This window comes from Cervus elaphus, chromosome 30 (assembly GCF_910594005.1).
Source record: "Cervus elaphus chromosome 30, mCerEla1.1, whole genome shotgun sequence".
NCBI classification, from domain to species: Eukaryota; Metazoa; Chordata; class Mammalia; order Artiodactyla; family Cervidae; genus Cervus; species Cervus elaphus.
This window is the reverse complement of record NC_057844.1, coordinates 48,521,985-48,543,714: the sequence shown is the minus strand read 5'-3', so window position 1 is coordinate 48,543,714 and position 21,730 is coordinate 48,521,985.

The following is a 21,730-nucleotide window of genomic DNA, read 5'->3' as shown; positions in this document are numbered from 1 at the left end:
TTTGAAAAGAATATTGGGACCATATATTTCCCTTGTCTTATAACTTGATCCTTTAGATGTGTTGGGTAAATTTAAATATTTCATCTTGCCTCAGTAAGAAAAGTTTGTATACATTTTTAACATTGGCAAGAGGCCACTGTGATGCTTCCGCCTTGGTCCATGCATTCATATCCCTGTAATGGCAACATCCTGGAGAGCGTAGGGTTTCATTGCTATCTTCATCATCATGTTGTTTGTTATCAACCTTTTTTGAGAACTTGCTATGATCAGGCAATTGTCTAGGCTCTGGGGCACAGAGGTGACCAAAACCACTGCTCACGCAGACCTGACATCCAGGTGAGTAAAACAGATGTTGAACAAATGGAAAATAAATCATAAAGTAATGTGTCTGTGAGTGATAAGTGATCATGAAAAAGCATGAATGTGATGCTATGAGAAACAGCAACAAGGATGCTGTTTTAGACAGGGTGTTAAGTCAGATTTCTCCAAGGAGTAGATATTTAAGCTGAGACCTGAATAACATAAAGAGGTTAGACCTGTGAGGAGAGACATTCCAGGCAAAAGAAGCTGCAAAGTCAAAGTTCTTTGGGCTGAAGTGCATTAGGCATGTTTGGGAAATTCCTAGGTCAACATCCTGCAGCAAAGGGAGAGGGAAGAGGAGAGGAAATGATCAACCAGGTGCCATCATGTAGGTCCTTGACAAACCCTGAAGGTCATAATAGAATTAAAACAAAAACAAAGAAATCTTTCATACATTGAGATGATGCCTGAATCTTTCATACACTACATATACTACACTGACAAAACCTACCTACATTACTCAGACTAATCCTCACAGTAATCCTATATATGGACATCTCATTATCCTTCAAGAAAAATGACACTTAGATTAATGAACATGACTAAGGTCAGACCAGAGAAGGCAATGGCACCCCACTCCAGTACTCTTGCCTGGAAAATCCCATGAATGGAGGAGCCTGGTAGGCTGCGGTCCATGGGGTCGCTAAGAGTTGGACGCAACCGAGCGACTTCACTTTCACTTTTCACTTCCATGCATTGGAGAAGGAAATGGCAACCCACTCCAGTATTCTTGCCTGGAGAATCCCAGGGATGGAGGAGCCTGGTAGGCTGACGTCTATGGGGTCGCACAGAGTCAGACACGACTGAAGTGACTTAGCAGTAGCAAGGTCAGACAGCTACTGTGTTGGACCTGGAATTTGAACTCAGGTCTGTCTGAGACCAGAGGCCATGATACTTTCCACAATTCCACAATGACAGCTGAATCTCTGGAATCAAAATTTATAGGCAGTTAATTACTAGAAATACTATGATATTTAAGCAAAACAGACATGATTGTGGTTCCTTCTACATTTAACAAAAGGGTAGAACTATATTCTCTAGTCTTTACCACAATTAAATTTTATTTTTGGTCACATTTTCCATGCTTCAACACAGTAGGATTCCCACTGAATGATCAAAGTCCACAATGATTTTGTACAAGGATTTACATAAATTATTACATAATCAAATCTTTATAACATCTAGTTAACCTCTCATCAAAATCAGCAGACAATAAGCCATCATACACAGCTGTGAAGACATACTTATTTCAGAAATATTTGATACTGGGTACTGAATTTAACTGATGGATGTTCAAAATATTTGGTAGTTCTTACTTCTTCCTAATTTACATCATCGTTGTTAATTTGTGTACCTGTTTTTCTAAATTTAATCTCACAATAGGTTTTCAAACCTATTTGCAGGGGTTTCCTCAGAAAAGCCCTAGAATCTGAGTGAGCTGGACACACATTTTAATGACACAAAAACCTACCTGATTTTAAAAAATAAAATCTACTTTAACACAAAAATAAAGCAGGTAGGTCTCCCGTCCTCTAGTACCTTCTCTCCCACAAACTGCTAAGTTTTAGAGCTAGTCAGGTCTTCCCTTGTAGCTCAGATGATGAAGAATCTGCCTGCAATGCAGGATACCCAGGTTTGATCCCTAGGTTGGGAAGATCCCCTAGAGAAAGGAATGGCTACCTACTCCAGTATTCTTGCCTGGAGAATTCTATGAACAGAGGAGCCTGGCGGGCTACAGTTTATGGGCCACAAAGACTCGGACATGACTGAGGAACTATCACTTCTTTTTAGGAAGCTCTGTTCCATGGGGCAAAAAGTTTTTGTAAGACAAATGGAAAAATTTGTTTTCCATTAGGTCAACCTCAACAATATTAAGCTTAGCAAGACCTTTCTATGAACACGTCAATGAAAGCTCTGTTCACATAGTTTTTTCTTTTGAGCAAAAGGTAGACTTTTCTTATCCTGCTGTTATACTGCAAATGGACATGACATCAGAGGCCATGTAAATCAGGTATAAACTATAAAAGATTTTTATTTATTTTCAGGGCTCTAGTGTTAAAATACTCTATAGTCTCCAATAATTTGTTGAAGTGCAGAAGCTGAAAAAATTCTGGGCTTGTAAAGAAACTGCAGTGTCTAAAACTCTCCAGGAGCACCCAGAATGACAGGGCTCTTAACCAATAAAATGTGAGACACAAGGAACACATTGTCACAACTCAGCAAATAACAAGGAGCAGGTATAAGTATGACATCACTGCAAAACCCTCTCATTGGCGGTTCCTCTGTGTGCTGGTTACTGTTCTATTTGTGGAAGCAGCAGCCTTATTCAAATTAACCTTTTCAGGCAGAGGGGAGGAGGGAGGTGGTGAGTAATACGCTGCAGTCTTTTCCCTGAAGGTGATGTGCTCTCAAATTCACTTTACATTGCCTGTGAGCAGGCAAAATAAAAATAAATTCAGCTGTGGCAGTGTTTCACAGGAATAATAGCTGCTGGAATTAGATCAGGTCAGTGCAAAGGAATGGAATAGAAGCTGTTTTGAGTTCAAACAAATTTCTGAATTTTCCCTTCGTTTTTATTCCTTCCCCCCGCCCCCCTTATTATTTCTCCGTGTCTCCTCCTGGACTCAATTGCTGCACAGACTAAACTTGGTATTCCTCCAATCAGCCATTTGGGGGAGGGATTTCTTTGAATACTAATACCTCCAGCCAGTGCCGTCTAGCCAACAGGTCAGGTTAATGAATGGTTCTGTGCCATGGTAGAAATACTCAGGAGTATGAAGCTGATGAGATAATTTAATCACATTTACTGTAGTCTGTGAGGAACTGTCATTTTCCATCCTGTTACTGTTATATAACATAGGGCCTCCAGCTACATCCATGATACACAGGAGGGTCCACGCTGTTTTTAACTCTTAGTTCTTTGCCTAACTCGGGAAGCTCCAATGTAGGGGGCAGTCCCTATGCCTGGTCCCCATCTAGACCCGCTTGTAGTGGTCTGCACAGCTTTGCTCAAATAAAATGCTTTGGATCTTTGGCTTTATTTCCTTTACATCCTCAAACTTCTCTCTTGTCATCTGTGAAGACCATCTACAATACAAACCATGTAAAATTTTGAATCATGCTTTAGAGTAAATTGGCAATTTTTTTTTTTCTGAATTTTATATTTTCTTTCCTTCTGTTGCCACCTCTTCCTTCCTACCTCAAAATGTGTCTACTTGTCAAAGACAAATTTTAAAACTGCAAGTGAGAAAGGTCTTCAGAATGTTGACAAACTATAATATGGGCCACAATCTGGAGTGTTTTAGTCCATTTGGGCTCCTAGGGCTTCCCAGGTGGTGCTAGTGGTAGTGATAAAGAACTTGCCTGCCAATGCAGGAGACATAAGAGACATGGGTTCAATCCCCGGGTCGGGAAGATCCCCTGGAGTAGGAAATGGCAACCCACTCCAATATTCCTGCCTGGAGAATCACAAAGAGTTGGACATGACTGAGATGACTTAACACGCAAACAAATTGCCTCTGACTGAGTGGCTTTTAAACAACAGAGACATATTTCTCACAGTTTTGGAGGCTGGAAGCCTGAGATCACGGTGAGGTGAGGGATCTCTCCAGGTACAGATTTCTCCTTATATCTTCCTTGGGTCCTCACATGGTGGAAGGGGCCAGGGACCTCTGTGGGTCTCTTTTATAAGAGCACTAATCCCATTCAGGGTCCCATCCTCATGACTTAAACCCCCTCAATGGCCACCTGAGAATACCATCATCTCTGGGGGTTAGAATTTTAACATTCGAATTTGGGGGTGGGGGAGACACAAATGTTCCGATTAAACCTTAGGCCAAAATGGCTTTATTTCAGGCCAGAAACAAGTTGTTACATAAAAAGAGCTGGCTCTTTTTACTTCAAACATGTTCCATGTCCTTAAAGAGGTGTTGACTCTAAGATCCTAGTGAAAGTGTAAGTGTTAGTCACTTAGTCGTGTCTGACTCTTTTCGATCCCATGGACTACAGCCCACCAGGCTCCTCTGTCCATGGAATTCTCCAGGCAAGAATACTAGAGTGGGTTGCCATGCCCTTAATATCAATAATCTTGTCATCAAACATTAATGACAATGGCACCAGCATGACCCTACATGTTACCAAGCCATTTAGACTCTGGGCATCTGTTTTGCCTCTGTAACTTACAATTCCTTTAAATTATCTGGGTCTTGTAGCTGTTACTGGGTTCTGAACAAATCTATACAGAAAATAGTAGCTTGTCTGAGGACGGCTAGAGCACTACAATTTCATCACAGCTGAATAAATAATGCAAGAGAAGGTGAACCTGAGGAAGCCTGAGAAGCAGGTTGGCTGGTGGGGAGCAGGTGTGCGCTGGGGCGATGGGCGGAATGGAGACAGGAAAGATGGGGTGTAGACTGCCGAACTCACTGCCACCCTCCTGAACTGGCCCTGCCCAAGCCCTGGCAGCTTTTTGCCAGGGACCACCGAAAACTGTGGACTATTTCAGGAGGAGTTGCTGAGACCCCAGGAACGGGTGTCTGGAGCAGTTTTCAGCACGGCTGTCTGTCTGTCTCTGAAATCCAGCAGTCCTGTGAGCCCAGCTTTCCCTTTTTTGACTTTTTACACCTTTCCCTGCCTAAGCCCAGCCCTTCCTTTGAAAGGAGACTGTTCTGGGGCCAACCTTGGCAAGCCACTCGGGGAGAGACCATCTCAGGGGTCACTGGCTTGACCTGGCGCACCACGCGTCCTTTGCTCACGCTGCTTGAATGCGGCATTGTTCCCGTGCTGAATGAAGTTTTAGAAAATGACTTTCAGATGTTACATTCCCATTCTGGGGCTGTTTTACCCCCTTGCTGTTTATAATCTAATAAAACCCATCATCTTTGTTTGGCTCTGGACAAAAATGAAAAGACTCATAAAACTGCATCCTGGATGAGATGCACTGATATCTGCTGGCAATGCTTCTGCCTAAGACCACCTCCAAATACCTGGACGATTGTCCTTCCACTGGACTTACCTTTTGGATTTGTCTGTTTGCTTCTTTTCTGCCACTGTCAAATCCGCGGGGTTATTTTAGGCGGCGCCTGCAAATGACTGTGACCCTCTTTATCTGAACTCTGATCAGAAAGCTGCCTAGTTCTCCTCCGTTTTTTTTTTTTTTTCCTCCCCCCACCCCCCCCCTTCAGACCAGAAAAGTAGCTGCTGAAAGCAGAACAGTTGCCATGGCAACCTCTTGGCAGCTTCCTCAGTGAGTAACAGTGTTGATTTCCCGAGGAGGCCTGGTGGGAGGGGGTGGAGCTCTGAGGAGGGAAAGGAAGGTTACTGTGCACTTAGTTAATATGCAAAACCACTTACGCAGTGCTGGATGCGCTGTGAATAAGCGCAAACAAAGCCACGCTTGATCAGCTAACACGGACTTTGCACACTAGTTGATCTGTCCAAGGAGGCAGATGTTGGCTCCGCAAGAAATTTTGCAGTTGGACAGTAAAGGACACCAGAGGTAGTCCGACAAGAGGTTAAACACTATTTTTGTAATGGCTGGTGAATACAGAAGAAAGGAACAGACCTGAGGTGTAATTGCCTGGCTCCTCTTTGCTTTGTTCAGAGAAAAACACAGCAATCTAAATCCACAGGCATGGTGTTTTCTCAGAAAATCTAACATACTGAAGTTCAAGTTTGCATCAATTAAACTCTATGTAAGATAAACCAATATGTTCAGATATAAGCAAGTATAGCATAATTGGGTTTGTGCTGGAACAAAACATACGGCTCAAGTAGCATCTTTTCACCTCGGAGTTTTCAGACAAAGAAGCAACCGTATAGTAACTTGGGGCTGGAAGTGGGGGCGGATACTGTCTGCTCCTCTCTCTGCTCCTTCTCTCTCTTTCTAACTTTGATGAATCCCTGCTTTTTCCTGGGGGCCGGACAGGTTGAAAACCAAGCCCCCGAGAAAGTACTGGGAAGACTCCAGGGCAGTACAGTCCTGGCAAAGGTCACCTACAGGAGAAATGAGCAGACTGGCTGTGCGCTGAGGAGGCTGCCTGCCAGCCCCTTACCTCTCGGCCTGCAGCTTTGCATGTTAAAGAAGAGATAGGCGGATGGAGCCTGCAGTAGTGAGCTGAGGTCCGCCCAGCAGGTGTCACTAGGGATTTAAAGCTTACCAGACCTTTGGGACAAGGCCTAGGAAACAGCCTAATAATGATTAATGAAGCTTACTTTAAAATATTTTTGAGAGGTTAGACGGGACGTAATTCCAAGGTGTTCTCCTTCCAAGGGGCATTGAAACAATAGCTGCAACTTGGTTTAAATGATTCCTGAACAATGGTCTCCAAGGTTCTCTCTCCATTTCTGAGCCCCCATTCCAAAAACGGCCATGGCCTTGAACACACTGAATCCAACACAGTGGGGAAGTTACACACACAAAGCCAAAGCAAGTGCAGAAAATGATGACTACGGTAGAGTGTCCCATTTACAAAGTCAGCTTCCAGGTCTTAACACCACAGATGTTGATTTTGTGAGTCATCTCAGGGCTAAGATCAGAGTTCACTGTATAAATGCAGATGCCCCCAGGAGTCACTGTGGATGTGAGGTCAGCTTGTATTTTATCAACGTGAATATTGTTAACAAAGTCATAGAAAGACCATCTCTACTTTTAAAAAACTGCATATACGATGGTATCTCCTGAATACTTTTTTTTTACTGTTTTTGTCTTTGTCTGCCTGGAAGCTCAATGTTACATTGCATCATGAATTTCAGTAGCTTCCCAGACTTAGAGTTGCTTGTATAATTTTTCTTCCATTCATTTCACATTCCAGTAATGGCCTCCTACCTTGTTTTAATCAGTTTATAGCTTCAATGTATTTGTACTTTTCAACTGTGCATATCCCCTCACATCCATTTTGGTGTGATATACCCATTTAGAAGGGAGAGAAGGAGGAGGAAAGAGGGTAGAGAAGAGAGAGGAAAAGGAAGAAATAACACAACTCTGTTGTTAACACTCAACATCTTATGATAAACTCGTTCATTGCATTTATCTTGTTACCCTTTGCAAGGTGGAGAAGGGGAGCTAGAGTAGTGATTTTTGGGGAACTCAGCTTGAATGTGCACAAGAGGCCTCCTTGTGCCTGAAAAAATAACTTACACACTCTGGGCATCCGAACTGGGAGACGAGGTGTGAATGGACAGGAGAAGCACACCTGTTTCTGGGGTTGGCTGAGAATTATTGGAGAGTGTTTATCTTTCTTTTAAATTACTTTACAAAGCATCATTCTGTGCAGTTTTTTAAAGAAGCTCATCAAATTTTATTAAACATTTGGATACAGGTTTAATGTATCTGATTCTCTCAAACACTTCAAATTCTCAACATCAGATCTACATTAGTCAGTGTTCATTGAAGGAAACAGAAACACTCTAGGTGTTTTAAAATTCTCCAGGCAAGAATACTGGATCGGGTTGCCATCTCCTTCTCCAGGGGATCTTCCCGACCCAGGGATCAAACCTGCATCTCCTGCATTGGCAGGTGGATTCTTTACCACCGAGCCAAATGGGAAGCCCATACAGGATTTAGGTACTGACAAAATTGTTGGAAGAAATGGAGGAGTGGGCTCAAGGTGCACCTGTAGGTATAACTCATGTGTAATTTTACTTGCAAACCAAATGAAATTTCTGCCAAATAGACATAACTCCTCCCATCTCACAGATGAGAGAAACTGAGGTTCAGAGGATGCTGTCCTGTAACAGCCACAGGGCAGTATATAACAGAGTCAGGATGAGGAACTAGCCCTGTGCTCACATTTCTGCTATTGATAACTCCAGCCTGGAGAGAATGAAAGAAAACCACAGGACACACAGCGACATCATGCAGAAAAATGCCCTGTGTTCTCTTCTTCCTCCTGGGGATGCCCCATCACACAATACCACCAAGGAAACTCTCCCACAGATTAAAAATGCCAGTCTGCAGTGATGCAATTGTGGCAGAATTTCATTACCTTCTTAGTCAGTCATTATATTTATTTCTGTTTCATGAGGGAAGGAATAAATGACTTCAGCAATATTGATGTCTACAGGTCCATTTTCTAACCACAACTCTAACCATTCTCTAATCACTTAACTGATGTTGTTTTAATGAGAGCTATTGTTATTATACATTATTAATAAAGGGCCACCATTGCTATTAATATCACTTAGGGAAGATTCTATAAAGAGCTTTGAGACTGCAGATGCAATTAACAAGAGGCCAAATTCTCCAAGGTGTGAAAAATATCAGATAAGGTTGGTGACACATTTGATCTTATAAAAGTGTTAAGGGGGTCATAAGTGGATTTCACATGCCCAAAAGAAAAACCATGAACTCCACAAAGATTGATGTATGTGATAACTTCTCCTCCATAGAGGAGAAAGTTGATGAGCTGAAAGGGACTTTCATAAACCTCTGATCTCATGACCATGACAATGGAATGTATGAATATAGCACGTCATATTTCAGGGACTTTGTGCTTATCTGAAAGGTCAAACTCATGATGGATAAAAACAAATATTTACACTTTAAAATAAGGATGTTGGATAATTCTATGACATAGTCTAAATAAACGGTGAAGCCCTTCATTCTCATAGGCTTCATAGTATATTCAAGCGCTGAGAATTCCAGTGTGGGGCAAAGACCCCTTACCCATGTCTTCCTTTCAATCATATTTCCTCTGAAAGTCCTTCCCAGACCCCCAAGGCTGCCATTGCTTACCAGGCTCAGAGATGTAGGATCACTCTGTCTCTCTGTTGGGAAGGGCTGAATTAGAAGCAACTTGAGCACAGAAGGACAGAGCTTCGGGTTCTGAGTCTCCTATCCTATAAACGGAAAAGGAAGACTGGGCTGTGGTCTCATCCCCATCAAGGTAAGCATGGAGTTCTGCATGCTAACAAAGAGATCACCTTAGCAGAGTGGGCCAGTTGACTCATCATCCAGGGAGCCCTGTGTTTCACTAAAAGCATGTGTTCTCTGAGTTGCTGTCATTGTTCAGTCATGTCCAACTCTTTGTGACCCTATGGTCAGCTGGGTGACCCAAGGGCAAAAAGGGTGAGTCCATTCACAGTTAAATCATAGGCAGACCTGGACATTTTTAAGGGCTCTGAGAAGCTAACAAAACTTTCAGTCATGTTCAAAGATTATATTTTTTGCCAAAAACCTCAGTCTTACTGAAATAACAAGAATCATTGTATGCTTAACTAGGAATGCATAGTCTTTAGCACATTTAATTATAGATTTTCAAATTCTATAATTTAATCTCACATTGATCAGGTGAGTATCATTATCCCCATTTTAACAGATATGGAAACAGAGGCCCAAGGTTTAAGAGTGGAGAAAGTCATAGAGTGAAAAATGAAAGAATTTAAAATAAAATCCAAATTCCCCTGACTTCTAGCCTAATGCCTGCCCTACTTATTAACATGTGCTCTCTTATTAATTAATGAAAACTCAGAACACCTGTGACAGAGTATCTACATGGAAATGTATGTATCTTGAGTTTATGCCTTGTCTGGAAGAATTGATTTTTCTGATTTATTCTTGCAAGGCTCTTGGGTTATTCCACTGGACTTATTTGCATTTTTATTTGTTTTGCTCTTTTTCAAATTATGGCTCGGCAGGTAATAGCTACAAAGCGTTCACAAAAGCTTTGGATTATGCCAATAATATCTTCTTAGTGGTTTTATTAATCAAGAGAAAACATCCTGTTAATGTTAGAATACCCATGAAGTAACCATTGGAAGGGCTTCCCAGGTGGCTCAGTTGTAAAGAATCCACCTGCCAACACAGGAGACATAGGAGCTGTGGGTTCCATCCCTAGGTTCGGAAGATCGCCTGGAGAAGGAAATGGCAACCCACTCCAGTGTTCTTGCCTGGAGAATTCCATAACAGAGGAGCCTGGCAGGCTACACAGTACATGGGGTCTCAAAGAGTTGAACATGACTGAGCTACTAAACAACAACAATAATTGAAACAATATTGTCGAGTTTTTGGAAGATACTTCCTAGCTGGCTTAGATGATTTACACAGGTAGAATTTTTCTGTGCAGTTTTGTAGTGTATTTCCTCTGGAATCTCCAGTAGGTTCAGTGCAGTTCAGGTCAGTCACTCAGTCATGTCCAATTCTTTGCGACCCCATGGACTGCAGCAGGCCAGGCCTCCCTGTCCATCACCAACTCCCGCAGTCTACTCAAGTTCATGTTCATTGAGTCAGTGATGCCATTCAACTACCTCATCTTCTGTCATCCCCTTCTCCTTCTGCCTTCAATCAGGTTGGGAACTAATGTGCATATTATTTTTTAAGGTTGAGATTTTTGTGAATTTTAAGTCTTCTTTTGGCTACTTTTAAACTAATATTCTTGTTAAATCATTGTAACATGTCATCAACAATCGACACACTTGTGTTTTGCTGTAATAAGCTGTATGAACATATTGAAAGTCAAAATGTGAGCGTAGAGATAATAGGATAATAGGATGTTAGAATTATAAAACACCACATGAGTCATATAGTCAAAACACACCTGGGAAGGAAACTATGACCCAGAGAAATTAAGCACCTCACCCTCGGTCACACAGCACTCAGGAACAGAACTCAAACCGTCATGAAGGTCCTCAACCTCTGGGCTTATCCTTGTGTCATTACCCTTCCTAGTCATTTTTGGTTTTTTAGTTCATTTTTGTTTTTTGGTTCACTTTTTCTCCTCCCCTATGAAGTTATTATGCTCATATTTCCTTTTCCACACACTGTTGTGCAGTCACTCAAATTTTGCATCACGCGCCTCTCAGCGGAGGCAACTCCTTCTCACTGAAGTGCAAAATCTTCACATCATCACCCTGTAGCCCCGGGGATACTCAGACCATAAGCATTCTTCGTGCCTGAAGGACAGCTCCACAGGAAACAATGACAATAATGTGTACAGTTCACATGGAGGGAATACAGAGTTCTGATGGCCCAGATTAATAAGCCACCCGGGTGGCCCTCGTGGGAGAGAACTCCCCTGCTGATGCAGGAGACCTAAGAGACTCGGGTTTTATCCCTGGGTTGGGAAGATTCCCTGGAGAAGGAAATGGCAACCCACTCCAGTATTCTTGTCTGGAGAATCCCATGGACAGAGGAGCCTGGTGGGCTACAGCCCACGGGATCCCCAAGAATCGGACACGACTGAAGCAATTTAGCATATAAAACCACATATGCGGTAAACAGAAGCACTGAGTTTCAAAGGCTTGCCACCAAGGCAGCATCTTAATCACATAGTACCTGCTTAAGTGTGCCGAATCTTAAGGCTGACTCCTTTACTAAGCTGTGAGCTCTGAGCTGAATATTAAACTAGGATTTGGAAAGGAGAGTGTGCTCCTTCACAGAAATGCATTTCGATTTTAACGTTTAATTATGAAGCTGCCCCACAGAGAAGCTTTGAGCTTGTTGCCCTTAGAAACTGAGTCATACTTGCCAGGGCTGCGGTCAGATTGCAAGTCCCTCCCCCACCTTCCGCCAGCGTTCTCCAATAATTACTGACCTTCCTAAGGTTCGCTGGGCTGAACTTTGAGACGATCCAAGGTGTTCAGCGGCTGCAGTGTGCTTCTCAAGGTACGTAGAAATGACACTGTGATGGCAGAGGAAAGCCCTTGCTGGCAAGAATTTCCAAGGAAAGCTTTCTGTTGCTGAAGCTAGCAGTGCTTAGCAGAAACAATTTGACATCTTCCTGAAGAAAATATCAACAAAGTTTTCATTTATTTCAGACTTTAGTGAGAGATATTGAATTACTGTGCAGGAAACAAAATATTTTCCATACCTACCAAGAAGATTGCAACAATCTTCCAAAATGGAGAATGTCTTGTAACCAAGCACATACATCAAAAAGTGATTTATGTAAGCCATTGAGTTTGTACATATTTTGATACTATTCATTTTTATAGCCTTATTCTGTTACCTTGACAGAAGAAAATTCTCTACTGCTTCTAAACTTAGCTTCTAGCTAATTTTGTAGATGCATTTATAGTTTTTAGGTAGTTAACAGCAGTTTATTGTATTTTGCAACAAAATATATAACCTAGGACTTATTTTATTCATAGTTATCTAGCACAAGAACTGATTTTTTACTAATAACTGCATTCATATACAATTTTTAAATGCCTTTCATCCTGTCTTGTCATGCCAAAATACTTTCACATTCCATATTCCTTCATTCTTATTGTCTTAAGGTTCTGAGGGGAAAAGGGACTAGAATAACTTTTTCACCTTTTCCTCTGATGACAGTCATTGCAAAACTACTCCAGCATCCCAGTGTGGAGAGCAAAGACCCTCCCATCAAGTGCTATTTCTACCTGAACAACTCATGTCGTGTTGTGAGAAATTGTGTGTGGGTTTCTCCCAATGAGACTTGATTTAAAAATAATAAAGAAGAAAGTTGTAAACATCATCCTTTAAAAGGATAAGGTTAAAAGAAAGGAAAAAATTGGCAGAAAAATAAAATACAGCAAAGTACAGACAGATAAGAATGTGGGAGGTAGAAGTCTAGGAGAAGCATGATGACCAATTAGTAATAGATTGCAGATAGATTTTACTCCCGGCTAATTAGTCAGGGAGAGAATACCAAATAGATGAAAAGCAGTGAGTATCTTCAGAGAAAATGTGTTCTTGAATTTATTTTCTCCCTTTTTATGGGACAGTCTTTGATTAGAAAGTGAGTGCGATTTCTATATCCTGCTAGACATTTTTTCAAAAGTAAGTTAGGGAAAAGAGTAGAGAGGAGTGTTCACAAAACAGCATTTCCTGTGATTCTCTGTTATATCAGACTGTTAGGTCTGATACCACCCACTAGGGCACTGTCTACCATCAACGTGGAGAAACCGAGGGAATGTGGCCAGGGATGGGGTTTTGACCTAAGATCCATTTCCTCACCGTGTCTCCTTCATTAGTCTCTCCCACCACGCTCACAGCCATGCAGTCTTCATTCCCATGGGATCCAATCTCTACAGCTTGTAAATTTACAGTGTGCATTTTTATCTTATTAGAGAGTAGAAACAGCTTAACTTGACTTTGTTCCTTAGAACGCTAACAAAGGTGAGGTTAGGGAAGTGGGCTTGCACGATTACCTGATTACCCTCCGTTGTTGTTCTGTTGTTCTTCAGTCTCCCTGTGAGTTAAGGCTGGGCGACTGAACAACAGAGAGTAACCAGGTAATCGTGCAAGCCCACTTCCCTAACCTCACCTTTGTTAGCGTTCTAAGGAACAAAGTCAAGTTAAGCTGTTTCCAATTGTTTCAGTGACTTTAAAATTGAGGGGAACAGGGAGGAAGCTATTCATCAGACTCTCCACCCATGAAGAACAGTAGATCATACCAGGGTGCAGTCATGGTTCTGGAAACTTGGACTACTTTCTTAACTGCTCTGAGTACCTGTTTCCACATCTAGAAAGGAAACATGAGAATGACTTGCAGTTCTGTGAGGACTGGTACTTGTTCCTATGACCCAGAGTAGGAATGTAATAAATGATTTCCCTGGTGGTTCAGTGGTAAGAATCCACCTGCCAATGCAGGAGACGCAAGTTTGATTCCTGGGTAGGAAAGATCCTCTGGATAAAGAAATAGCAACCCAGTCCAATAATATTCCCTGGGAAATTCCATGGACAGAGCAGACTGTCAGACATGACTTAGCAACTAAACAACAACAACAAAACAATTACTAATCTGCTCACCACCATGCAGGGTGAATTTCAAAAAGATTTGCATGCCTACTTTCAATCCTAGGGGTATCCTGCAGTGGATGGTAGCAAGAAACATTACTGCTTAGACCCATTTCTTGTTCCATGGTCCACACCAATGACATTCAACGCTTCCAGTATTCTGTGATTAAGATAACATCTTTGTACACATCATTCCTTTCAGAGACTTTCATTTGTTTCCATATATTTGCCCAATCCTTAGATTCTCTTTACCCATGAGAGTTAGTTCAAGCTTCTTAATGGGGAATTTAAGGGTCCTTAAAATCCCAGCCCAAACAAGCTTAACAACACTTGACAATGCCCATTATGTACTCTGCGCGCTTTCTCTATTGAGCCCACTATGAAACAGCCCCCTGATGTATTTCCCTGTGCGATGTGTTTTTGCTCCCGCTAAACTCTCAGACAGTAATGTCACCCACCCTTTTGTTCACTGGTTACGGACCTGATGTTCCCAACTCTGTGCTTGTTCAGCACTTCGATTCTATTCCTCACAGGGCATTATGACTAAAGAAAATGTCAACAGAATTTCTAATTATTTCAAACTATTGTGAGGGATACTGAATTATTGCACAGAAAAAAGACATTTCTCTTACCCACCAAAAGTGATGCCACCGTCTACTAATATGAAGAGTTTGCTTCAGGATGCTAGTTAACATTCCTTCCATCTTAGAGTCCTGGCCAAGAACCTAAGTGCAAATGCATTCCCTTTAGATAAAGCTGTCTAGTAGCAGCTAAATTAAAGAGTACAGTCCATCCATCCTAACTCACTGCGGTCCTGTCCAACTCTCTGCCTCCCCATGGACTTCATGCAGCACACCAGGCTAGAATACTGGAGTGGGTTGCCATTTCCTTCTCCAGGGAATCTTCCCAACCCAGGGATACAAGCCGCATCTCTTACATCTCCTGCACTGGTAGGTGGGTTTTTACTACTAGTGCCACCTAGAAAGTCCTAAAAAAGCACAGTAGGGCTTCCTATCTCAGGACTTCCTATCTCTTGTTATGTTTTAACAACCCAACATGGTGATGGAAAAAACTCTCCCCTGGGGGATTTTAAGGACATATATGTTCAAGAGGCAAAGAGTTAAGTCTAGGAATTGTTTAGGCAGAGAAGCCTGGCCCATTGATACCTGGGAAGTGGTACAAAGGATATGAGCTAACTTCAGTTTCACCAGTGTTGATACCACCGTAGCTCCTTGGGTAGTAGTGAGAAAAGATGCTCTGCCCCTTCCTGCGGAAAGCAGCTAAAGTCATCTCCCTGCTTTGGAAGTAAAATGATCCATAGAAAAAGCATTCCTACTTAACCATTATTATAATACAGAGATGTAACTCGATATTAAAATGGAATTCTCTATTTCTATCTTGGCTAAAGCATGACTATAACAGATGTTACAATTCAAAGTGAGATTTGAAAAACTTAGGATGGCAAAAAATTAATTTTGTAGCACCTGAGATAGCAGCATGCCTTTAAAGAGTTGGGAAGAGTTGAGAAAAGTGAGGAGAATTTTTGGAGAGGAAAGGTGTGGTACTTACCTTCTGTTTCAAGTTAGAGTTTTAAGTGGACAACTGGAAGGATTCAATATACGTTCTTATCTAGTTGGGAGATACGAAGGACTGATGCCTGATTCTTGCTTGGAAATCTACAGCGTAAGAGGTGGGCTGACAGGTTCCTCTGTGGAAGGGTGAAATAGTTGTTGCTGATCTAAGATCAGTGTGTAGACCCAGAATTTATTGCAGTAGGGTATCAGAGATGAGAGGGAGCAGGAGGCAATGAGAGCATGCAAGTTTCCACTGGACCAGATGTAGTCAGATAAGTAAAAGAGCAATCATCTGTAATGTTGACCTAGAAAGCCACCCAAAGTTGGGACAGACTCACCAGAGAAACTGGCTGTATCACCAGAGTCCTCGGGCTAAGGAAGCAGGAAATAGACCATCCAAAGAAAAATAGAAATCTTCAGCTACTGGTGGAGGCAAGGGAAAGGATGCTGGGATGGTAAGGAAGCTGGAAGAGAGAGAGGGTCCAAAGAACCCATGAGTTAGTGTTAGGGTTAGGGTTAGGGTTACGACTAGGGTTAGGGTTAACTGTAGTAGAAAGTACCAGCATTAAGTATCCACCAAGACCAGAGTACAGCACCGCATGACCCTTAAAAGTAACATAACAGACACTAAGGATTATCTTGCCCCAACCTCTCTCTTCTACCTTTCTCCCCCACCAGCTCTGATTCTGAAGGGAGAAAAAGAAAATCCTGTTATTAAGAACGGGAGGAGGCAGAGAAGTTGATGAACAGGCAGGAAGGGAGAAGCCATCTGTTCTCTCTCCCTCAGTTTCAGATGGTCAGCGTTGCCTCAACTTGACAACAAGGCTGAGGCTGTGTGTGACATTCTGTAGGACATGTCATTCTGATTACCAAATTGAGAAGGGGTTTTGTGCCCTAAGAGGGGACTGTAGAAGTCCTAGGTCCTGCCTGATTTTCATCCAGGAGACAGGGAGGGACACCCTACAAAGCTCGTTTTAAGGGTCTTCAGGAAAGAAAGCACAGTGGTTCCATGATTCCATCCCCACGAGCCACGTTTGTTTTAATATATTATTTTCATATGCCTCTCTGCCCACTTTGGCATCTCTGATGCAGCCACTCTGTCTTGCACTTGTCAGTTTTGTACTCTCAGTATCTAGTCTAGTAACCGGTACCGTTACATGGCACTGTTTGTAGTCATACGAGGGAAGAGGTAAAGAGAATTATTGGGTTGCCCAAAAAGTTTGTTTGGGTTTTTCATAATATCTAACAAAGTAACCCAAATGAAATTTTTGGCCAACTCACTGCATGGGTGTGAATGAGAGAGAAACCACAGCCTGTTGGAAAGCTAGAGAAGACTTCATGGACATGGTCATCTATGACATGTAAGATTAATATTGCACCAGTTATTCATTTAGAATGACAGAAATTCAAGGGAAAAAAATGTAGCCGCAGGAGAAAAGGTATAGAGGTGAAGAGATGCAGCTAGCCTCTAGAAATTAAAGTGCCCCTGTTATAGATGGCTATGTGAAGGTATGTACAATCACTTTCTAGTAAATGAGAACAGAAAGTAAGAGTTGAACCACAATGAGATTGGAGAGGCTGAGGCCATCAGATTGCTGGCAGATCCTCAAATAGAATCAGGTGAAGCTTATTCTAGGAGAGTAGACTGGGAAACTCATCAGAGGTCCATCAAGGGCACTGCTATGTCCATCATTCAGAAGATGCTGCCAAATGAAGGGTCAAGTTCAATGACGAGGGCAATGTCGACCTGAAGTTTATAAAGCAGATTCATTTTCCAGACGTAAAGGGACTTGGCTTCTCCAGTCATCAGCTTTACAAACAAAGAAGGATTAACTCACTCTAACTGCAGGTAAAACCATAAGAACAAAAGATTCAGCACAAGTATGGGGAAGATCTTCACGGCCCAGATAATCACTGTGGTGTGATCACTCACCTAGAGCCAGACATCCTGGAATGCAAAGTCAAGTGGGCCTTAGAAAGCATCACTACAAACAAAGCTAGTGGAGGTGATGGCATTTCAGTTGAGCTATTTCAAATCCTAAAAGATGATCCTGTAAAAGTGCTGAACTTAATATGCCAGCAAATCTGGAAATCTCAGCAGTAGCAATAGGGCTGGAAAAGGTCAGTTTTCATTCCAACCCCAAAGAAAGGCAATGCCAAAGAATGCTCAAACTACCACACAATTGCACTCATCTCACATGCTAACAAAGTAATGCTCAAAATTCTCCGAGCCAGGCTTTAACAATACGTGAACTGTGAACTTCCAGATGTTCAAGCTGGTTTTAGAAAAGGCAGAGGAACCAGAAATCAAATTACCAACATCCGCTGGATCATCAAAAAAGCAAGAGAGTTCCAGAAAAACATCTATTTCTGCTTTATTGACTATGCCAAAGCCTTTGACTGTGTGGATCACAACAAACTGTGGAAAAATCTTCAAGAGATGGGAATACCAGACCATCTGATCTGCCTCTTGAGAAACCTGTATGCAGGTCAGGAAGCAACAGTTAGAACTGGACATGGAACAGCAGACTGGTTCCAAATAGGAAAAGGAGTACGTCAAGGCTATATATTGTCACCCTGCTTATTTACCTTATATGCAGAGTACATCATGAGAAATGCTGGGCTGGAGGAAGCACAAGCTGGAATCAAGATTGCCAGGAGAAATATCAACAACCTGAGATATGCAGGTGACACCACCCTTATGGCAGAAAGTGAAGAAGAATTAAAGAGCCTCTTGATGAAAGTGAAAGAGGAGAGTGAAAAAGTTGGCTTAAAGCTCAACATTCAGAAAACAAAGATCATGGCATCCAGTCCCATCACTTCATGGCAGACAGATGGGGAAACAGTGGAAACGGTTACAGACTTTATTATTTTGGGCTCTAAAATTACTGCAGATGGCTTGCTCCTTGGAAGAAAAGCTATGACCAACCTAGACAGAATATTAAAAAGCAGAGACATTACTTTGCCAACAAAGGTCCGTCTAATCAAAGTTATGGTTTTTCCAGTAGTCATGTATACATGTGAGAGTTGGACTATAAAGAAAGCTGAGCGCCGAAGAATTGATGCTTTTGAACTGGTGTTGGAGACGACTCTTGAGGGTTCCTTGGACTGAAAGGAGATCCAACCAGTCCATCCTAAAGGAGATCAGTCCTGGGTGTTCATTGGAAGGACTGATGTTGAAGCTGAAATTCCAATACTTTGGCCAACTGATGCGAAGAGCTGACTCATTTGAAAAAACCCTGATGCTGGGAAAGATTGAAGGCAGGAGGAGAAGGGGAAGACAGAGGATGAAATGGTTGGATGGCATCACTGTTTCAATGGAGATGAGTTTGAGTAAACTCCAGGAGTTGGTGATGGACAGGGAGGCCTGGCGTGCTGCAGTCCATGGGGTTGTAAAGAGTCGGACACGACTAAAGGACTGAACTGAACTGATAGGGAAGAAGCCAAAGGTAAGAGAATGAAATGAAAAGATGGGTTTGGCTGTGTCAAACTCGCTGGTTTAAATAAGATTGCTGTTTATCTCTTCTGTATATAGTTTTTGTTATTACCCCCGAATTCCCTACCTCTGTTATAAATTTTTTGTTTTTGTTCATTCAGATGACTCATGTCTTACTGATACCGATGGTGCTTCAGATAAATCTAGAAGGGCAAGGCCATTTTTCACAGTGGTGAAATATTTTGAGGTGGAATCAATTTTCCCAGTTCATGGAAAGAGAAAGTTATTTCAATGAAATGACATGATAAAGGTCATTGGGATGCCTTTTTTAGAAGCTATCTCTGTCACAGAAGATAATTTCTCAAGATATTATTTATTAACATTTTAGAATGATTTAAAGAGAACCAGTTTATATAAGACTGAGAAAATGGAGGAAAAATGTAAAGTGTGAAGGCTTTGGGGTACCAAAAGGCCTTAGATACTAGGAAGAAGCATCATCTACTTTTTGTCTTAAATCTTCCATGTGAAGATGAAACACAGACTGCAAAGCAAGGAGGAAAATATAAATCACTAGAAAAGTCAAGAAATAAAAATGTACTGAGTGACTATTTTGTGCTTTCTTCTACATGACTTACCTTGTTTAATCTCCATAAAAGCCCTCTAAGGGGTGATTATTATCATCACAACATTGAGGAAACCAAGACTCAAACAAGTTAAGTAAATTTTAAGGCAATATAAATGGCAGAACCAAGATTCAAATCAAGACTCACTAAAAATCAAGACCTTGCTTTCTCTGAAATACCAAAATGTCTTACAGTACAAAGCGTAAGCAGCAAAGAAATTAGAACACTGGTCCTCCACACAATGATTAATTAGGGGAAAAATATTTTTTACAATACTAAAATCAAGTTAAGACAAATATCAAGGTATCTTAAGACTAAAATCAACTTAAGAGAACTATGTAAGAACTAGATGTGGCAAATGGAAAGTTTTACTAGAGGACTTTAATGAGGCTTAAATTACTGAAAGACAGTATTGTGCTGATTTAAATTCTTGCTCAAAATAATCTGGGTGTGTAATTCAAATATCCAAAACCAATGGAATTTTTTAACTTGATCATAACCTAAAAGTTTATATAGAGAAAAAAATGCCTGAAAAGAAGCAAGAACAATTTGAGAAAAGATTAATAAACAGGAATCTGCCCAACTAAGATTTCAAATCTATTTTAAGGCACAAAATTACAGCAGTATTACATTCATGCAAGAAAAAGTCAAGAGACTAAAGCAAACAAAATGGAAGTTCCAAGTATATATTAACTCTAAGTATACATAAGAATTTAATAATTTATACAAGTTACATAAGAAAAAAAACAAAAACCCCACAAGCTCCTATCTCTAGAGAAGTTATTCAATAAATAGTTTGAAGTCAACTGATTAAACTATAGTATAATAAAGAATAATTCCATTAAAATGAAAGGTAAGTCACATGACTTCTGTGCTTAAAGCTCCCTAATTGTTTCCCACTGCTCCCAGAATAAAAGATTCAGAGTGACCTTGACAGCCCAATGCCACATGGCCCATAATTTCTCCCTGACTTTTTTGTTATTTTTCTCCTCCTTTATTCATTCTGCCTCAAACATACTGTTTTTTTGGTTTTGTTTTGTTTTTTTGCTGCTCCTCCAACAATACAGAAAGGTTCCAGTTACAAGGTTTCTGCATTTGTGGTTCTCTTTTCCTGGAATGCTTCTCCCCAAAATATGCATATGACTTCTTCTCCATCTGCTTCAGTGTGTGTGCTCAGTCACTCAGACGTGTCTGACTCTTTCTGACCCCATGGACTGTAGCCCACCAGGCTCCTTTGTCCATGGAATATTTTAAGCAGGGATACTGGAGTAGGTTGCCATTTCCTACTCCAGGGGATCTTCCAGACCCGAGGATCAAACACAAGTCTCTTGCCTCTCCTGCATTGGCAAGCTGATTCTTGACCACTGCTCCACCTGGAAGGAAGCTATTTCATCTGCTTTAGATCTTTGCTCAAATGTCACCTTCTCCCTCATGTCTTCCCTATTTCTCTAAAAAAGACAAATTCTAAGAAAGAAAATATATGTGAATATTTACATAATCTGAAGGTGTTACTAGGCCCCTTATCAATTCACAAATTACTGATAATTTTACTATATAATAAATAAATTTTACTATATAAAAGTTTTAAACTTCTGCCTGTTCCAAATATGACAAAATAAAATAGCAAGCAACAAGTTGAAGAAATATACTGGTAATATGTGCCAAGTAAAGGTTAATTTCTTTCCTCTGAAAAAAACCCATCACATGCAAGAGAAATACCAACTGAAAATGGTCAAAGGAATGAAAAAGAAAATTCCTACACACATGTGGTAATAAATTACAAGCATACATAAAAACTATCCCTCATCATTGATGAGAAAATAAGTGAAAATTAAAATAAAGCGATGCCAAAATATCAAAGATGAAAGAAGGGTAATTGGCAAGGATAAGATGACAGTTCTGTTTCTGTGCAGCCAATAGATGTATAAATAAATAGTCTATCTCAAGAGCAAGTTGGCAATATGAATTTGAAAAGAATAGTTTAAATGTGCTTACCTTTTTTTAAATTTATTTTTTTTATTGAAGGATAATTGCTTTA